Here is a 20,763-nt window from a genome sequence, read left to right as displayed (position 1 = left end):
TTATTTTTTTTTTAGAAATTTTACATCAGGCAATAATGACAAAGTACCATAAGTGAAACTACAGTATGTGAGTGAAACCGAATGTAAAGAAACAACTAACAACTCCACAAGGGTGAAATGCCAAAAGGAAACTTTTACAACAAGTGATCAATTAATTTGTAGTAATTATCAAAGGCAAAGAAATATTACTATTTTTGAAGGAAGAAATTAATAATATTTATTCTATTCTCTTATTGTCTGAAAGCCATTAAGCTGATAGAATTAAGCACAATTTTTTAAAAGACTTTGGAGGAAGGTAAATTTAATTTAATTGTCTCGAAAACATATTTTTCCCATGACATATTTTGTTCTGCAAGTGAATTACAGTATGACATGACAGTGTATCATAAGAATATGATAAATCATGACATAAAATCATTCTGTAAAATGAAAAAGTTAAGAGGTTTTCAAAGCAAACTATATGTGAATACATTTTTTCGTACTTGCGTCTAAAAATACTTTAAAATTTCGCCAACTTAGACCTGCTAAAAAAATCCCCCTGAATACAACCCAATTCCCCCTGAATTTTCAGCCTTTTGAACAAATCCCCCTGAATGGTCTCCAGAAAATATGGCATGTATGTAACGATGTAGGTGTGTTTGATCTCAAGGCAGTTACATCTGAAATGGCCTTGCCATACTATGTATCCCTGATTTGTAAACACTGAGTTGCATGCTATTCCATTTGTTGTTTTAGTACATATTTTAATTATACAAAAACATGTCCCAGTAGGCTCACTAGGCAATATTGAATAAGCTGGATATACTATTGCATATGAATTCCGTTTTACTCAGAACAATGCTTACATTGTACTAAAATGGTGGCTTTATGAGCATGTCCACATGGGCTTTAGCCTTTACGGGGCGCAGCCACATTTGCTAGTGCTATGAACCTGATTTTGACAGAGTAAACATGGAAAATCGTGTTGGCATTCTTAGATGATGCAATCATGATGGGTAAGAGTTTCCAGGGTCACCTGGGAAATCAAAGAGAAGCCTTAGAACGATGTCCTAAGTATGGCCTTAAACATTAGGCCAAGAAATGCTCTATGTTTCAACCTGAAGTTGATTTCTTGGGTAGGAAAGTAAGCTATCAGGTGATGACATTGGTGTGTTCTAAAAATGTAAAGCCAAATAAAAGAGATGCATTTGTGCTATTAAAAACAACGATGCCACAAATATGGCTATCGGGGCAGTTCTAATACAGATTCAAGATGGTGAAAAAAAGGACCTTAGGTAACTGCCTACGGAAGCTATGCCTTGACCAAGAGGCATTGTAAGTATTGCATCACACGAATGGAACTCAGAGCAGTAGTGCACTTTACTGGGCACAATTTGATTGGAAATCCATTCTTGGTACGCACAGACCTTTCAAGTCTCTGATGGTTGATGCATTTCAGTGAACCACAAGGGCAACTGGCGAGATGGCTCTCGCAGTGTAATATGATACTTCAGTATCGTGCTCAAAGTGACCATAGCAATGCTGATGCGCTGTCTTGGATTCCCTTAAATAGATAGTGTAAGGGTTGTTAAGTTGGGGGAGTTGCCTTTATGGTGGGTGTAGGTATTGTGCAAAAGCTCCAGAAAGCTTGTGATCTTTCTTGATATGTATGGACTATGTTGTGCTGTTCGTAGACAGGTATGTACACTGTACAGTCTGTAACTGATAATGATCAGGAGTTTACAGGAGATCTTCCGGACCCTGGTATGGCCGCCCACTGGGATGCAAGCAGAAATGCAATCAAGAGCCTGAATAACGGTGTGAATCAGGGTTCTCCTGATTCCTCTGCAACTGAGGGCGAGCAGTTTTTAAAAATCTTGGTAACTTACTGAGGAAGTGGGAAAGTGGAGCCCAGGAACCCCTATTGACAGATTAAATATGGCAATGTTGGAAAAGGTTGTTGAATTCATACCTTTGGAACAAAGCACAATGACTTAATAAATCAATGATATATTTGATTAACTTAAATGCCATTTAATTGCTGTTTTAAGGATGTTACTCATATTTCTGCTACCTAATTATAACCAAAGAGACTAATAAAATCATCTGTATTACCTACATTATGAAAGATATCTGTGTAATACATGTAACTGTAACGACGTTACCAAAACATGTGAACTCTCCTATCGTGTTCATACCAAAATAAGATTTTGCCCCCTGCACTTAATAATTTTTTATCAGAATTGGTATCTAGGCCATTTTAATTATTTCAAATGCTTAGCTGACTTTGATCTTTGTTTTAAATGCTTATCAGGAGATAGAAGTGTGTCACAATAATAAATGACACATTAAAAAGTGTTTCTGTTTTCTATTAGTAGTCCTTATTTTTTATGAATATTCCAGCTAGTAAATGCAATCAAGGTGATTGTAAATATTGTAATATTATGTGTGTATTATTATATGTAAACAATAATTAAGATAACAGTTGTTTTTTCCATTAGTAAATACCCTAAAAGATTAAGTAAGAAGATAAATAACGACAAACTTTCATTATGTATCCTTAAACACACACAAACAAGACATAAAAACTTAAGAAATTGCGGAATACACACAATTTCTGTAAAATCTTATACCTCTCTCAGGACCCAAATCTTCCCTGGAGAAACAAATCAACCTCTCTGGCACACCCGGAAGTTCATATGTCTGCGTTACTAAAACAAAGGGAAGCAACTGTAATGGTCCGCCGTTATACAACTAACAACTGAGATACCATACAAGTAATGATTTTGTCACACATATATTAAGGACCTAAAACCAAAAAAGGGATTGATAATCCCTTATTTCCATTGTGGTCCTTAAATACCAATGTAAAATATATTCTTCAACTATTACTCCACAATACTTAACACTTCACTGTTAGAATTAAAACACTTTAATTATTTTAGCCAATACCTTTTACTTATTACACTTAAGTGTTTTATGAAACACAAATAATAAGTTTAATTTAGATCCACTTCTGTCAATAAAGCATCGCCATTTTGAAACTATCTAGCAGATGCCCGTTATCTTTCCGCTCAATATACTTAGCGCTGGGATCTGTCATTCTTGGTTAGGAAAACAACAAGTGGGTTATGGACGCGTAGAGTCGCCAAATAAAAAATTGTCAAAGACTCTGACGCGGCTGTTTATATGAACTAGTATCACTGGTTTTCAAACATTTACGCAAAAATTGGCTCTTTCAAAGACTATTAAATAAAAAGATAAAAACCGTCAATCTGTGAGAGTGCAGCTTTAAATCAGAAAAGTATGTGGCTTGATTTCTTATTTGAAATTATGATGATGCAGCAGAAAAGAAATATGCACACAATGTAGCTACAATCAGGTAATAATCAAGTATTCCTATTTTAAAGACAGTCTGTCACAACTTTATAACAATATTTTACCTTTAGAATTCTTAAATTGAAAAGAAAACATAAAACTCATAAACAAATATGATGACAAAAAACTAAAACCAACCAATGTTTACATTTTTGAAATTAACATGTGTTTTTGTCTGCAGCCGCCATATTTTGGTCATGTGATCGTCTTCAAGGTAACTTCCGGTGCATTGCAATCGTTGAACGACATTGATTAATAAAAACAAATTTGGCGTTTTTTGCCCAATTATTAAAGTTTTTATCTGTGTGGTAAGTGTGTTTACATATGTTTATCTTTATTCATCAATTACCAATATTTTTTATGTTATGCTGCCCTACACTGAGATGTTAAGTAGGTCAACGATTTGATCAAACTCATATTTTTTAAACAACTGTCACCAGTATACGTTACTCGGTTTAGAGTTGACAAGGAAAAAATGGGTATACTGCCTGTGCGTGTGTGTATTTGTTGGATTGATTCATAAATGATATTAGGCAGCAACATTAAGAATAACTGGTGATGGTTATTTCCCACTTGCACTGACAGGGACTGGACCTAGTGAGACTATCATCTTGGAGCGACTGCGGCAGTAATGTTGCCATGATGGGATTATGAACACACCTCTAATCCCCACCACAATTATTTTGTTAATGGTAAAAAATAAGAAGAATAAAGATTTCAACCTGTACACAAATTTATATCACACCCACCTGGAAATCCCTTGTTTAGCCATTCCCTAGTCCAAATATTGTACCTTGACGGATTTTTTTTTTAGATTTTTGATATGGTAGATAGATACTTTTTATTCCTCCATGAAATGAAGAGCAAAACATTGATATATATACAAATAATGACCCATATTATGAATTACATTCACACAATAATATTCAAACAATACGAGTAAACCAAACATGCATATTATGTACACAAGTAGACAAACAGAATAAGATATCAAGTACTCTCGAAAGATAACAAAATTAAGCATTGGTAAGAAATATTTAGATTTAGAGCAGCCCTCTATTCCTAGGTATAATTACACACATAAATGCAAAGCTAGTACGAAAAACGAAATAACTAGGAAAGCAAAGTGTGATTTTACAATATACCTAATTCTGGATCAACTTAATTCAACAAGTTATTGACACAAGCTACATATGATTTTAGCAAGGTACAAATCACTCATTGACATTGTACTATCCACTGTTCCTGCCTGAGATAGAATATGAACAGATTGTATCAATGGGCTCATCGTGCGCAAGTTCAAGAAATATTACCAGATACTGTTATTTTATATTAGTTCCGTACACAAAAATAAATATCCAACTTATAATTATGAGTTTGACGGCTTTTCTTCATTTCATTCTGTCAAAACATAAAGATATATACATGAAGGGCACCTGCAAGGCTTCAGGGCACAGTTTTAAATCGCTCGGAACATTTTGGCCATGGCCGAGTTGTTACGATTGTATAACGAGGTCTCAAAGCTTTGTCGGAGGAGGCCAAGTTATTACGGTTGTATCGAGTTGTTCCCCTTCGCATAATTGTTTTCTGTGTCAGTCAACTTTCGTTTTATTGTAAAGGTAAACAACTTGTTTTAATGCATTAAATGCTTGTTTAGTGCAAAATAACATTTCACTTACATGGTAAAATATGAATATAAGTCTTTATGATCAATTTCTACCATAAAATACTTGACTTAAAACAATTTCAATATTTTTTCATCAGGAGCTTAACTTTTCCCTGTAAATTTCATTCTAAATTATTCAATATTTCTCAAATAATTCAAGAACACAACACTCCAGTTCATGATTTTTGGGCGAAAAGGGATCTTTTACCTGTATAAGTATGTCTACTAGGAATAATATTTATTTTGTTCATCTGACAGACACAGATTGCATCATTTCTTGTCGCTTGCTGAATTAAACATTGCACTCCTCCTAATTAGGCAATTTGCTTGAATGCTTGATTTTTTGTGTATTGTGTACCTGTTTTGTGTATTTTTCACACACTATAACTTTTCTAAAAACTTTGAGAAAAACATCAAACCTTTATTATTTTATTCTTTAACAAATGAGCTCCCCAAAGCTGATTATGTCCTTTTAAATCCCGTCAGTGTATGTCGACACTGTGTCACAAAGCTAGGGCCACACTCTCCCATCTCTGTAGACTGAGATGTGTAAGTAGTGATCAGACATGGTTTTTACCTGTTTACATATAGAATCAGGGCTTTTTTCAGCCGTTAATATCAATGATCGAAATTAGCACAAGCCATGCACTGGTAAATGTCTTCCGGGCTTGCTGAAATTCTGAATTTTATATAGCAGGGCTTGTTAAAAAATTTGATGCCAAGCAATAGTATAAGAATTCGGGCTTGTTCATCCAAAAGTCTAATTTCGATGAGCAGTTATTCTAAAATTATATTTTTTCCCAATTTGAATGCCAAAAAATCTGAATGGAATGATACTTCTACTTAGAAAATTTAATATGATTTGATTTGTGGACACATGGGATATGGTGTTTGTTATTAAATGTGTACAACAGATGCAGACGATAGATACTGACAGCATGTGCATTGAACAGAGATATGAAACAAACATTTTCTGTGGTCGTTGATGCTTTAAAACTTGTAATATTTGAACTATGCCCTATGCTTACTGTTAAGTCATTACTTTGTTATAAAAGTATAGTTTTCCCACTGATAAAAACTCTTATAAGTGATCTCCCTTGACGAGCATTATAAGTGTTTTATAATGCAAAGTTAGCATTGTGTTTTTAATCGATTATGTTTTGCTTTTAGAATCAAGCCAATCATGTATGTAAACTACATGCATGTTTGCCTTTCAATGAAAGCGCTTGTAGACATTAACAATAACCATTTTTCGGGAGGGTGTTATTGCTTTGGCATTGTCCGTCTGTTAGTCTTCTTTTTTTCCTGTCCTAAACCATATCTTTGTAGGGATTGGTCAGATTATGCTCAAACATGGTCAGAATGTTCCCCTTAATGAAATCTTGCTGCTGAATAAAGTAGGTCACATGGGGACAGAAATAAGGTCACTAGGTCAAATGTTATAAAAACCCTGTTATATTGCATGTTTCAGTTGGAATATTTCACCAATTCGTTGAACTTACAATGTCAGTATATGGCAACTATTTATGAAAATGAAACCGTCACGAAATTAAAGCGCTCTTCAATGATTAGATCTTTATGTATTGTTTTTGTAATGATTTCAAAAGCTAATTATATTGTAGGTGGAGCTGATTCTTATAAACTACTCTAACCGACGTACTGTAGAGGGTTTACGTTTTTACACGCACAAACATTGCGAGGGTTTACGTCTTACGCAATTACTGAACATTATTGTGGCCCAACTCTGTGGAAAAACTACATGGTAAGTTTCCATATATAGACACTTTCTTTTAGCTTCATAAAATTTAGAATGTCTGTTTGTTGTTTATATTTTTCCGAAGTTAGGAATTTAATTACATGTACAATTTCTTTGACCAATTCTTGATTGGACTTGAAAAGATTGCTTGATGGTGGACTTGAAAAGAATGCTTGATTGTCATAAAAAGGAAACAATTTCTAGAACAGAATGTTTGGTTCAGACATTTTTTTAAGTAATTTCTTCCAAATCATACTGAAACTTGGGGACAGTGTGTTTTGGCATGATGTCTCAGTCAAGTTCGATCTATGGTTCGATCTATGGGAAATCACCTCAGTAACTCCATAGTTCTCACTTTACTATAATGTTTTGCTCCTTTTATACAGTAAAATATGTATTTTGATTTGTTGGGTTATGATGAGTGCTCCAAACAGGCGACACATCCATTTGATTGAAGGGAGTCATTTGGCTAAAGGGAAAAAAGATATTTCAATCTGTTGCACTTATAATTATTGGAGAAATTGTGGCCAGAATCTCTTATTCACATTATAAATTTCCATATTTCACTTCAATTGATGTATTTTGTTATAAGCACTTTAGTTGATAAACTTGATGAAGTTCTGTTTTGAAGGCCTTTATAGTGTTATCAATCAAGCAGACTGCACCAGGTAACATGAGTGTGCAATTTGTAGGTCAACATTATGTAAGATCATGAATGAATAACTTCTCTTATCGGGTTTTAGTTCAGCCGTTTTTTGTTCAGCCTATGTGCCGTAAAGGAATGAGGTTTAAACATCTAATCTGAGGTTTTTATTATATGTTAGACCAATAAAATTATTCATTTATAAAGCTTAAGGGTTCGTTTATACTGACTTCATGGTTTTACCAATGAATTTTAATTTATGAATGAAAATGTGATGAAATTTAGAATGATGTTGTTTTTTTGTTGTTGTTTTTTTGTATGAAGTCATTTTGTCGTTTGAATTAAAGTTCATCGAATAATTTTATAGATCTTCATGTCATTGAGAGTTCATTAATATTAAGAGGGTGCCCAACACCATATTTAAAATTCAGGGGCCTTAAAAAAAGGCATGCACCTTAAGTGCAATCTATCAGTATTGTCTTTTGATGAAGAATACCAGCCAACACTTTAGAAAGACATGTAGCAGCAACATAAATTACATTGTGTAAGTACATTTGTAACTTGCTGTAAAATTCGGGATTGATCCTTTTGTGTGATCAAAGTCCATAAAGCACACTAGCTTGTTACGGGAATTTGCACAAAAAATGTGTTCAACCCATATTTTAATATTATTAATCACAATTAAAAAACATTTAAATCTTCTACATTGTGTAGATTTGAGTATTTATTGATTAAGAAAGGGTATTGACAACATATATTTGTATACGTCAGAGATGAAAATCTTCCTCTTTTCAGCTGATTTCCTCTTTTGTGGTCTCAAAACATTAAAATCAAAGTTGTTGTATTTGATCTAATCTGTGCAAAAATGATAATTGTAACATTGTATACCATTGGGAAAATGACGTCTCCCTGTAACAAGACTCTGGCATTGATCGGACATCGGCCATTTCATTTAGTGATGCGATCAATAATGGCAGTATCATGATGTGGTCTGGTGGCCATTTTTCCTGTAGACAGAGTAAAAATATAATGAAGTATGATTCTAATCAGGGTTTGACGCTAATCCACCTCCGAACAATATTGTGTATCAAACTGTTGGTCTGGTCTAGTGAAACCCAGGTCTTGTTAGCCCGAATTTTTGTGTTGATAGATTTTGAGGGTTTTTTTATTTCCGGTTTTCTAATTGTGTACATTTTGCCTTCAACTCAAATGGACGTGCCTTAATACAGGTTGTCTTCTGACAAAGAACCCCCAGAGAGTATAAAGATAAAGAAAAGAAAGGGCAAAGAAGAATAAAGCAAAACGTATGAAAAGCAAAGGCATAAAGGGTTGTTTTGTGAGAAAAGTAGAGACGGTTTGTAGTGGCTTGATTATGACGATGAAAATAATGTAATGTTCTGCACCCCATGTAGTAAATTTTAAAATGTCTGTAGATAGTAAGATTGTAAAAAAATAAATTTTTGAATATGCTTTCTGTAAAGCATGCATGAAATTTTACATACCAAACAGCTTGAGATGATAAGAGATAATAAAACTTGACATAGATTGTTGGTGTTTATTGATAATTGTTTACCTGTTGGATGAATCATCTTTATTTTATATGCACTATAAATCATGACGTTAACAAAATAGTGGTATTTTATGGCAAAATTGATCTTCAAAAAGTTTGGTCTAGTTATTATTTGGTCAGGTTTAGTAAGTTCTTAGACTGGTCTAGTGATCGAAAAAGTTAACCTCAAACCCTGGTAATATTTAGTTGCCGCCCGCCAGCCAGAAGATGAAAACTTTATTTTTTATTCAATTTTCATTTTGGTTTGATATGAGACATCGTTATTCATATTTTTACAATAAATTTCTTTTTTTGCCTCAAAAATATAAGGGGTTATATTTGTTGGAAAAATATAAATAAGATAATGCTTTGGTGTCTGTTATATCAGGCACGTAGTACGCGGCTGAATTTATATGATTCCGACAAAAAAATCAACCAAAGTTACAGTATGCGTACTTGACTACATGATCCTAAAACTGTCCATTTTCCAGTACTTAATAAAGCACCTCAGAATGCCTAGAATGCACCAAACTGCACCATGGTTCAAAATTTTCCTAGGGGCATGCCCCTAGACCCCCTAGCACAATTATAAATCCACATGAAAAGAGGGCTTTAAGCGAAGCCCCTGAATATGAGGTAGTTAAATATCAATTAATTACTGGTCCACTGCAAAAAGAAATTATTTAAAATAAATGCAGTTAACCATATTATATGATGTATAAGGGCATTAGGAAATGCAAATAAGGTATTAGAAAATGCCGATAACATATTATACTGTATATATCAAGTCAGTACTTCATGAATGTAATTTTTAACCAGGTTTTCAACGAAAACCGGGTTATTAGAATGAGGTTGTCGTTGGGCGGGCGGGCGGACGGGCGGGCTTGCGGGCGTCAAACATTGGTTTCTGTTCAATAACTTAAGTTAGCATTGATAGATATTAATGAAACTTGGTGTGTAGGTAGCTTATGGGAAGAGCTAGCTTGGGACTGCTTTTGATGGGGAGTGGGGCTAAGGTCAAGGTCACTGTAACTAAAAATAGAAAAATGGTTTCTGCCCAATAACTTTAGTTAGGATTGATAGATATTGACGAAACTTGGTGTGTAAGTTGCTTTTGTGAAGAGCTAGCTTGGGATTGCTTTTGAGTGGGGAGGGGCTAAGGTCAAGGTCACTACTACTTAAAATAGAAAAATGGTCAAGGTCACTGTTACTTAAAATAGAAAAATTGTTTCGCCCAATAACTTTAGTTAGCATTGACCGATATTGATGAAACTTGGTGTGTAGGTAGCTTATGTGAAGAGCTAGCTTGTGATTGCTCTTGAGGGGGGTGGGGCTAAGGTCAAGGTCACCTGTTACTAAAAATAGAAAAATGGTTTCTGCCCAATAACATAAGTTAGCATTGATAGATATTGATGAAACTTGGTTTGTAGGTAGCTTATGTGAAGAGCTAGCTTGTGATTGCTTTTGAGGGGGATGGGGCTAAGGTCAAGGTCGCCTGTTACTAAAAATAGAAAAATTGTTTCTGCCCAATAACTTTAGTTAGGATTGATAGATATTGACGAAAGTTGGTGTGTAGGTAGCTTATGTACAGAGCTAGCTTGGGATTGCTATTGAGGGGGGAGGGGCTAAGGTCAAGGTCACTGTTACTTAAAATAGAAAAATGGTTTCTGCCCAATAACTTTAGTTAGCATTGACCGATATTGATGAAACTTGGTGTGTAAGTTGCTTATGCGAAGAGCTAGCTTGTGATTGCTTTTGAGTGGGGAGGGGCTAAGGTCAAGGTCACTATTACTTAAAATAGAAAAATGGTCAAGGTCACTGTTACTTAAATAGAAAAATGGTTTCGCCCAATAACTTTAGTTAGCATTGACCGATATTGATGAAACTTGGTGTGTAGGTAGCTTATGTACAGAGCTAGCTTGGGATTGCTTTTGAGGAGGGTGGGGCTAAGGTCAAGGTCGCCTGTTACTAAAAATAGAAAAATGGTTTCTGCCCAATAACATAAGTTAGCATTGATAGATATTGATGAAACTTAGTGTGTAGGTAGCTTATGTGAAGAGCTAGCTTGGAATTGCTTTTGAGTGGGGAGGGGCTACGGTCAAGGTCACTATTACTAAAAATAGAAAAATGGTTTCCGCCCAATAACTTTAGTTAGGATTGACAGATATTGATGAAACTTGGTGTGTAGGTAGCATGTGAAGAGCTAGCTTGTGATTGCTTTTGAGTGGGGAGGGGCTACGGTCAATGTCACTGTTCCTTGAAATAGAAATTTTTTTTTTGCCAAATAACTTTTGATAGCATTGATAGATATTGATTAAACTTGGTGTGTGGGTAGCTTATGTAAAGAGCTAGCTTGGGATTGCTTTTGAGGGGGGTGGGGCTAAGGTCAAGGTCACTGTTACTAAAAATTTAAAAATGGTATCCGCCCAATAACTTTAGTTAGCATTGATAGATATTGATGAAACTTAGTGTGTAGGTAGCTTATGTGAAGAGCTAGCTTGGAATTGCTTTTGAGTGGGGTGGGGCTAAGGTCAAGGTCACTATTACTAAAAATAGAAAAATGGTTTCCGCCCAATAACTTTAGTTAGGATTGACAGATATTGATGAAACTTGGTGTGTAGGTAGCATGTGAAGAGCTAGCTTGTGATTGCTTTTGAGTGGGGAGGGGCTACGGTCAATGTCACTGTTACTTGAAATAGAAAAATGTTTTTTGCCAAATAACTTTTGATAGCATTGATAGATATTGATTAAACTTGGTGTGTGGGTAGCTTATGTAAAGAGCTAGCTTGGGATTGCTTTTGAGGATGGTGGGGCTAAGGTCAAGGTCACTGTTACTAAAAATTTAAAAATGGTATCCGCCCAATTACTTTAGTTAGCATCGAGAGATATTGATAAAACTTGGTGTGTAGGTAGCTTATGTACAGAGCTAGCTTGGGATTTCTTTTGAGGGGGTGGAGCTAAGGTCAAGGTCACTGTTACTAAAAATAGAAAAATGGTGTCTGCCCAATAACTTTAGTTAGGATTGATAGATATTGACGAAATTTTGTGTGTAGGTACTAGTAGCTTATGTGAAGAGCAAGCTTGGAATTTCTTTTGAGGGGGGTGGGGTCAAGGTTGCTGTGAGCAAGCTTGGAATTTCTTTTGAGGGGGGTGGGGTCAAGGTTACTGTTACTAAAAATAGAAAAATGGTTTCTGCCCAATAACTTTAGTTAGCATTGATAGATATTGATGAAACTTAGAGCGAAGGTAGCTTATGTGAAGAGCTAACTTGGGAGGTGGGGTCAAGGTCACTGTTCCTAAAAATAGAAAAATATTTTTCTGCCCAACAACTTAGTTAGAATTGATGGATAGTGATGAATCTTAGTGTGAATATAGCTTATATGAAGCTGCAGATTGAACTTGCTCATACAACAAATTAATTGGCTATAATTTCTGATTGCCCATAACAAAAACCTGGTTTCGTCGCATTGCAGCGCTTCTAGTAATTGTAATTAAAACCTCTAAATTGATACACATGCATGTTTTTTTTTCCGGCAACATTGATGTCATGCATAAATTTTTTCTTGCATTTACCTTTTGGCACTTTAGCGATGCCTTTGGTTTTAGCATGAAAATGTTGAAGGACATTTTTTTTACTCATAATAGAACTGGTCATAATATAAAGATGGGTATATAAGGGCTATAATATTTGGCAAGTTCATGAGTCAGTTTTTCAACATGATTTAGGACAGTGTGTTGAGTTGACCCTGAAATTAAATACTAGTATTTGAAAGAAAATATTAATATAGTGATTATTTTTTTATTTTTTTTATTTTGAGCTACACATTATAGAATCGATAGCACAATATTTTATATATTAAATATGTAACCATTTGTATGCTTTGTAAATAGTTTAAACTTTATTATATTTTATAACAACAATATTATATTTTATAACAACAAGTCATTACAACATTATATTAATCACTCTTTGGCACGATTTAACCCAAGAGTGTGGTGTTGAGTTGTTGGAGAAACCGGAGTATCAGGTGGAAACCCAGTGACTTGTTCAGCCAAACCAAACTCACCCAAAGGCACCCAGGCCAGAGTGAAACCTAGCTCACCTAGGTGAGAAGTAAGTGTGCTTACCACTGCGCTAAATAAGAAAAGTATGCTCTATTCATAGATAATGTATGCTCGTTTAATATGTGCACTGATGAGATTTGAATATTGTCATCTATTTGTACTCCCTACTTGAGCTAGTAAAAATACTGGAATCAACATAAAATTATTTAGTGAATATCTTTCTGACCTGATTCACCCTGAAGCAAGCTGTTTCACAGAAATTTGAATATTAAGATCTAGTTTTATATGTAGTTCATAGACAGTTGACACTCTGGTTTAATATAACTTGATTCTCATTTGTCAATAAATAATTGCATCCACTAAACATGCACTTACTTCAACTCATCTACTTCTCTAGATCTTTACCCTATTATAAACATACTTGGAAAATCGTTTAATTTTAAATCTTAACATTAGGAAGTAAAAATTTCAACAGTATTGACTGTTGTTAAAAATTCACCAGTTTTTCCTGTTTATGTTATGTGTTTATTTTTTACATTGCTTAAACATTTATTCATCATCAGATGGATGCAGAATGTCTGCTGAATGAATTCTTTAGTAAAGCTAGACTATTTAACTTACTTTATGGGTGACTGGATATACATCTTTATTAAAACCAGCACTCAAATAACCCTAAAAATCAATCAGACTGAATGAAATATTGGCTGTTGTTTTCAACAGAGGCTTTCTTAATGATGATATGATAATATGAATTCTACCTACCCAATATCTCAAAACATGTTGGGATTAAGCCAAGCTCTTTTTTTTCTTTTTTCGTATCAATAATTTGGGTAATAATGACTTCTTTAAGAGTTTTTAGCTCGACTATTCGAAGAATAAGGAGAGCTATCCTAGTCACCCAAGCGGCAGTGTCGGCGTTACCACTTATGTTAAAGTTTGAGTACCTCAAATATTTTCAATGTCCATTGACATCTGGCTTTGAAACTTTGCACGCTTGTTCACCATCATGCCCCCAACCTGTACACAGGAGGAGGTAGCTCTATCAAGCATTTTGACAAAATTATGCCCCTTTTTCTACTTAGAATTTACGTTAAAGTTTGCGTACAACCTCAAATATTTTCAGAGTCCATTGACATCTGGCTTTGAAACTTTGCTTGCTTTTTAACCATTACGCCCCCAACCTGTACACAGGAGGAGGTAACTCTATCAAGCATTTTTACAAAATTATGCCCCTTTTTCTACTTAGAATTTACGTTAAAGTTTGGGTAGAACCTCAAATATTTTCAAAGTCCATTGACATCTGGCTTTGAAACTTTGCACGCTCGTCACCATCATGCCCCCAACGGATACACAGGAGGAGGTCACTGTATCAAGCTTTTTGACAGAATTATGCCCCTTTTTCGACTTAGAATTTACGTTAAAGTTTGATTACCACTTCAATTTATGTAAATTCCTCAGCACATCATGTATTTCATTGAAATCTTATGTAACAGTGTTCCATGCAGTCTTCCCGAAATGTGCCTGTCCGCCGGACATGTCCGGCAAATTTTGTACAGGTCTGGCAGATCTTCTGAAAATGACGGTCCGGATGACCGACATATTTTGAGACGACTAAATAGCGAAAAGGTGTTTGAAAGCGAAATGTCTATAAAAACTTTCGCTGATTATTTGCATTGCGGTAGTTAGTCGATCCCATACTGATATTGACGTCACATAACATCGCCAAAAGTCGGCCATTTCGGATTTCCGATATGCGATCATGATGTTGATTCCCGGGGATAAACGAGTATATACGATTCATCAGTAAAGGCATTTAATTACAACAGTTTTGATTGGTTCTTGGTTTGCAACAAAGTACAATCAAAATCGTCGGCACTCAATTTACTTCGTCTGCAGTCAAAATGGCGGCGGTTGGTGGAATTACCGGACGACTGAAAAACCAGAAAGCACCCTAATGGCGTGGTGTTTAAATATTTTTTTGCGACACCAAGTGTATTTTTTTTACTAAACGACATGTCAATGTAAAGTTTATATGTTGTTGTTTTTTTGTGAACTAATTCAGGAAAGCATTAAAAACAGTTGACAATCATTTTTTTACTCTTTATGTATACTTTACTGTAACATATTTTTTCGGACAGGCAAAAACTTCTGAAGTGCCTGTCCGGTGGACAGGCAGAAATTTTACAATTTCGGGAAGACTGTCCATGCATATTTCGCCAAAACTTTTCAATCCATACGCTGAAAAGCGGTGGAATAGTCGAGCGGGCTGTCTCTGTGACTGCTCTTGTTTTACATAAGGTAGGAATGAGCATAAAAACTAAAAAATATTTTCAATGTTTCTGTTGTACTTAACACAATTTGTTCGCAGTATATCTTAACATTTATTTTTATTACTACAGGTATGCACCACACTTATTGAAGAATCAAACTTTTCTCCATTCTAATCTTACTAAAATTGCAGACAGGTAGTTAAGATTTTAATATTCATAATTCATACACCTCATGGAAACCCTTGAATTCTTGATTTTTATGACCTACATGTTGTGAAAGTTTTGTCCTCTTTGCCCTCATGACCGACTTAGTCGACCATAATCAATGCCTTTTCTCTGAAATATGGGCTAATATTTGATTTTCAATATCATCAAAACATAATGGCAGTAAAATCGTTGGACAGTTGGACTTTCTTTGGTCCAACAATTGATCCATTTTGGAATTTCTTTTGAAAGATAAATGCTCTCCATATCTAAAAGGATTGTCAATAATATTCGTCTTTGTAATATTTATTCAAGTATGTCGTGTCCTTATGCTCATTGTTGTCGCATAAAGGCGTAGTGGGGTATGTTGATTTTGTAGAAAACATTTTTATTTGCACAGTTTGAACAATATTTTTTTTGATAATGGGACATTAAGAGTTATTTGAAAGTAATTCCGCTGAATAATGTCTTTGTAAGGAAGGCTTTGTTTGTCTTCACTGTAGATGGCGCTAAAAATATTTTTGCACCAAATTTTGGAAAGCTTATTGACTGCTGAACGAATTTTAAATCCATAGGCGTGTATTTCATATCCACGCATTAGTTATAATCTGTGTCAGCTATCTGTGTCGTATGGCCAGTGTACATTAAAATCAAACTTGTTAAATACAGCTGGTTATATTCCATACATCCTCTTGCCCTGCAATCCATGTCCAATCAGTGTCAGCTTAACCTGTGCAGTGAACGATTTTTGCAGACGTAGACATAGTAGCAGATAGGGTTCGTTTGGCTTGAAAAATGAAAATGAAATACTGGAAGAAAGTTAATTATCTGAACAAATAATAAAAAAAAAACGCATGAAAAACATTTTCATACACTTAAGCATTATTACGGCTACATCAAAGAGAATAAAACTTTTGAATTTATAATTTTCCAATTTAAATTTTTTGCTATAAGGGAAAAAAACATTTTAATCAGCTTATTTTATGATTGCATTAATTTTCAATTTATCCATGATTCATGGAATGCGAACAATGGCAGCGGACAGTTCTCAAAAGAATGCCAGCCAACGTGCTCATCATCTTGGAATTCCAGCCATCCTGGGTTTTTCCGATATTGCGACGTTTAAGATTTGGAATGCTCTAATATTAAGGAACTGAAAAGAAAACTGAATAAAATATTCCGTTAAGTTTTAAACTGCAACATGATCAATTTGTGTAAAGTAGAACTCTTGTGATATTATAACACTCTGCAGTAGTCAGAAAGGTCTTAAAAGCAAATAGATTCTAATTCTGTCGACAAAAGAAATAATTCTGTCAAAATATAAACATTTTCTGCAGTGCAGTTGTTAGTAACAATTTTTAGTGTACCATGATTATTACTTTCCATTACATTTTAGTGCCAGTGGAAAATCTTAGTACTTCTGCATTGTTGGTTTTCAAGTAAACAGAATCCCATTCTCAATAATCTTGCTGTGTTACGGTACCTGCATTTATGTGATGAGCTAGTTTTGGATTGCTTATAAAGGATTTAGGGTCAAGATCACTGTTATTAAAAAAAAAAAAATAGTTTCCTCCCAATAACTTTAGTTTAATAAAGGATAGATGGATAGTGATGATACTAAGTGTGTAGTTTAAAAATAAAATAAGCCCATGTGAAGAGCTAGCTTGGGATTGCTTTCCAGGGGGGGGGGGGTTGAGGTCAAGGTCATGAAACAAAGTATGAATGTTCCAGCATACCAAACACATACAAGTACTTAACTAGAGTAAGTTTTATATATGTCTCTTTTTCATAAAAGTAAAGAGAGAGGCTGCTGCTTTTCCTAACTCATACAGGAAATTAATTGGCTATAATTTCTAATTGCCATATGAAAAATCTGGTTTCATCGCAAGAAGGCGCTTCTAGTGTAATATTAAAGTACCGAATGTTGAGAAATAGTTATAAAATAAAATAAACTACTGTCGAGTCAGTAAGTGTTGTGAAAACTGTGGAAATTTTTTTCCTGTGCTTTATATTTATATATATATATAGGATACTGAATTAACAGTCTGTGTTACTGGACTCTATAAAGGATCACCCAATCATCATTATGTTATAAAATAGGCGGAAGGTGTCCAGAATCTTCATCTGCTAATTGTGGAAAGTGTTAATTGGTACATCCAGGCTCTCCTTGGCAAGATTTAATGCAGGTACAGTATCTAGCCCTTTATTTGTTGTATGAACATTTCAGGATTATTGGGCAAGGGCTGTAAACTGTCTTGGAGACCTTCTTATAATGTTATACCGGATTTACTTATTACAAATATATAAGGGCTATTTTGGGAGTTTGTGGACAGTCTTTGTATATGAATATATTTATGAAATTATGTTATTTGACCTTTTTCAACAGAGTCACAAATTTGGATAATTTATGAAAATGATTGAATTTATATGGTTTTCTAGTTTGCATTGCTATGGAAACTATGGGTACGGAACACATAACCCTTTGAACACATAACCCTTTGAACACATAACCCTTTGAACACATAACCCTTTGAACACATAACCCTTTGAACACATAACCCTTTGAACACATAACCCTTTGAACACATAACCCTTTGAACGTGTTTTGGGTTATGGTAGTTAATGCATGATACAAAATTCATATACAATAAAACTCAAAATGGAATTTAGATTTAAAATACCTTTTCGTAAACAAAATTTGAATATGATCATAAACTTACTAGAAATTTTATGGGCTTGAAATACTCATGGACTACAATAGCAATGTAAAAAGACTTGAAATGACGTTAAACGCAGCAAAATCCTTGTGATGAAATGGTTTGCAGTTTATTCTTTACATTTACTTTTAACCTGGTTTATTTTTACATTTAATAGGAATCTGCTCCATATGCTCAATGGGTGATTGTTAAAAACTGCACATGCCAAAAAATGCAATCAATAATTTTTAATGATTTTTTCTATACTTGTTCACAATATATTGAATGGCATGCTGTCTATAAGTTAAAGTGTTTACTTTTATATTTGGTGGCTGTTTACAAACTTTTATAACAACCCTCAAATCCTTTTGTTTATTTTACCATCTCTGACTGACACTGCCACCTGGTGACATTATAAGACTATAAACAACATCATTCTGCTGAGATTAAGTTTCTTAAAGCCATTAGAAAACTCTGGATATCTCTGGTCTAAAAAATAATAAAGATCTTCATATTTGATCAAACACAACATGACCCTGTTCATATGGAATATGTTCAAACACAGCATGCCCCTGTTAATTTGTATAGTGTTCAAACACAGCATCACCCTGTTCATGTGGATTGTGATCAAACACAACATGGCCCTGTTCATGTGTATAGTGTTCAAACACAGCATGACCCTGTTCATGTGGATAGTGATCAAACACAACATGCCCCTGTTCATGTGTATAGTGATCAAATACAGCATGACCCTGTTCATGTGTATAGTGATCAAACACAGCATGGCCCTGTTCATGTGTATAGTGATCAAACACAACATGCCCCTGTTGATGTGTATAGTGATCAAACACAGCATGACCCTGTTCATGTGTATAGTGATCAAACACAACACGACCCTGTTCACGTGTATAGTGATCACACACAACATGCCCCTGTTGATGTGTATAGTGATCAAACACAGCATGACCCTGTTCATGTGTATAGTGATCAACACAGCATGGCCCTGTTCATGTGTATAGTGATCAAACACAGCATGACCCTGTTCACGTGGATAGTGATCAAACGCAGCATGCCCCTGTTAATTTGTATAGTGTTCAAACACAACATGACCCTGTTCATGAGAATAGTGTTCTAACAACACGACCCTGTTCATGTGGATAGTTTTCTAACACAATATAATCCTGGCATTTGTATAGTGATCAAACACAGCATGGCCATGTTTTTGTGGATAATGATCCAATGCAGCGTGACCATGTTCATTTGGAAAATTTATCAAACACGTCAGCATGTTCATGTGTGGTTAGTGTTCAAATAAAACAATAGTAAGGAGAACTTTTTCATACATGTGAACCTTTGGCAATGACAGAGAGGTAGATTTAGGTCTCAAAAGCGGTAGTTTGGGTTCAAAAGGGGTAGAATTTCGAATTCCTTTATTTTTCAGTCAAAAACAATGATGGAAACAATGTAAACAAAACCTTGATATTTGTTACTATTTTTAGTTTGAAGTGATTTGACAAGTTGTTTATTGCACCATATTCTTAAAGTGACAGATTAATACGGTATTTTAGCATTGTTGATAGAATTTTGAGGTTTTTAAAAAAAAATTATGACCAAATTGATAATTTTGCGTTTTTTTGAAAGATCTTTAAATATCGGTAGATTTCGACAGGATAGCGGTATGGCGTTAAAAGGGTCTCAAAAGCGGTATATTTTACCTAATGCCGGTAGAGTTCACATGTATGACTTTTTGTCCATTCTGCCTGATTTTGTTGTTTTGCTGTTGTTTATGGACTGAAAAAGACCTGCCACAGTTTCGGGAAGTAATTCCTGAAGCTGATAATTTTCTTCTTTGTTCTTTTTTTATTTGGAAAACTAATTTACCAGTGAACAACCTTAGCACACTAAATACTTATTGCAATTCTTAGAGCTTTCAGTTTCAAAGAAATAGATGGCATAATGAATATTGCCTTGCCAAAATGGGAAACTTTAAGACGTTTACCTAATTTGGTCGTCTGAGGCATGAAAACTGGGGTCTCTATTGGCAGTTATATTCCACCGTCAGTTTCTCTCTCGTCTTACTTCTATGTACGGAAGGAAATATTGATGTCCCTGCTTTAACACAGTACATCAAGTTCAAGACAACGGTTCTCCTGATTTAGTTTGTGTTCTCCTTTTCATTTTCTCCCAGTCTCAGTTCAATAGTCAATGGGATTTTTGCTGGAAAAAAAACAGTGCATCTATATTGATGTAACATTTTTAGTGGATTCTTTGGGATGGTGATTTTTTTATGGTTTTCATTGTCATTCCAAATATTTTTTATGACACAGTGCGTGGGAAATTCAGACTAGTGTGAAAACATAATTACAGGCTTATGTGATATTATGGTCGCTGCATGATGAATATGACCTGGAGCTCAGAGTATTGAAGAAATAATTATACATGGAATAAAGTGTTTTATGTAGAAAATATCATTATTGATCGACTTATTTGCATTTCTTTGAGTCGACTTATTTGCATTTCTTTGAGTTGGTGACAGTTTGACTGAATACTAAAAAAC

The 20,763-nt window shown here is 34.6% G+C and overlaps 2 protein-coding genes across 5 annotated transcripts in view; one reads left to right on the top strand and one right to left on the bottom strand.

Annotated features, from left to right (window-relative positions):
- LOC128212106 (TATA box-binding protein-associated factor RNA polymerase I subunit B-like) overlaps positions 1-3,559 on the bottom strand; it is a 40,624-nt gene extending 37,065 nt beyond the window's left edge. The window contains exons 1-2 of one of the 3 annotated variants that reach the window (XM_052917371.1): positions 3,506-3,559; positions 2,613-2,690 (exon numbers count right to left, since the gene is read on the bottom strand). The gene's annotated coding sequence lies outside the window, so the exon portion shown is untranslated. Of the gene's footprint in view, positions 1-2,612; positions 2,691-3,422 lie in introns of all 3 variants that reach the window. The other 2 variants (XM_052917372.1, XM_052917370.1) reach the window with 2 other exon arrangements.
- Positions 3,560-3,571: 12 nt separating this feature from the next.
- The window catches only part of LOC128212107 (nuclear hormone receptor HR96-like), a 96,426-nt gene continuing 79,234 nt past the window's right edge, over positions 3,572-20,763 (top strand). The window contains exons 1-2 of one of the 2 annotated variants that reach the window (XM_052917375.1): positions 3,572-3,665; positions 6,646-6,785. The gene's annotated coding sequence lies outside the window, so the exon portion shown is untranslated. Of the gene's footprint in view, positions 3,666-6,645; positions 6,786-17,586; positions 17,697-20,763 lie in introns of those variants that run through there. The other variant, XM_052917376.1, reaches the window with a different exon arrangement.

Source organism: Mya arenaria, chromosome 12 (assembly GCF_026914265.1).
Source record: "Mya arenaria isolate MELC-2E11 chromosome 12, ASM2691426v1".
Taxonomy (NCBI): domain Eukaryota; kingdom Metazoa; phylum Mollusca; class Bivalvia; order Myida; family Myidae; genus Mya; species Mya arenaria.
The sequence above is the reverse complement of the archived record's forward strand: the minus strand, read 5'-3'. Positions and strand labels throughout refer to the sequence as shown.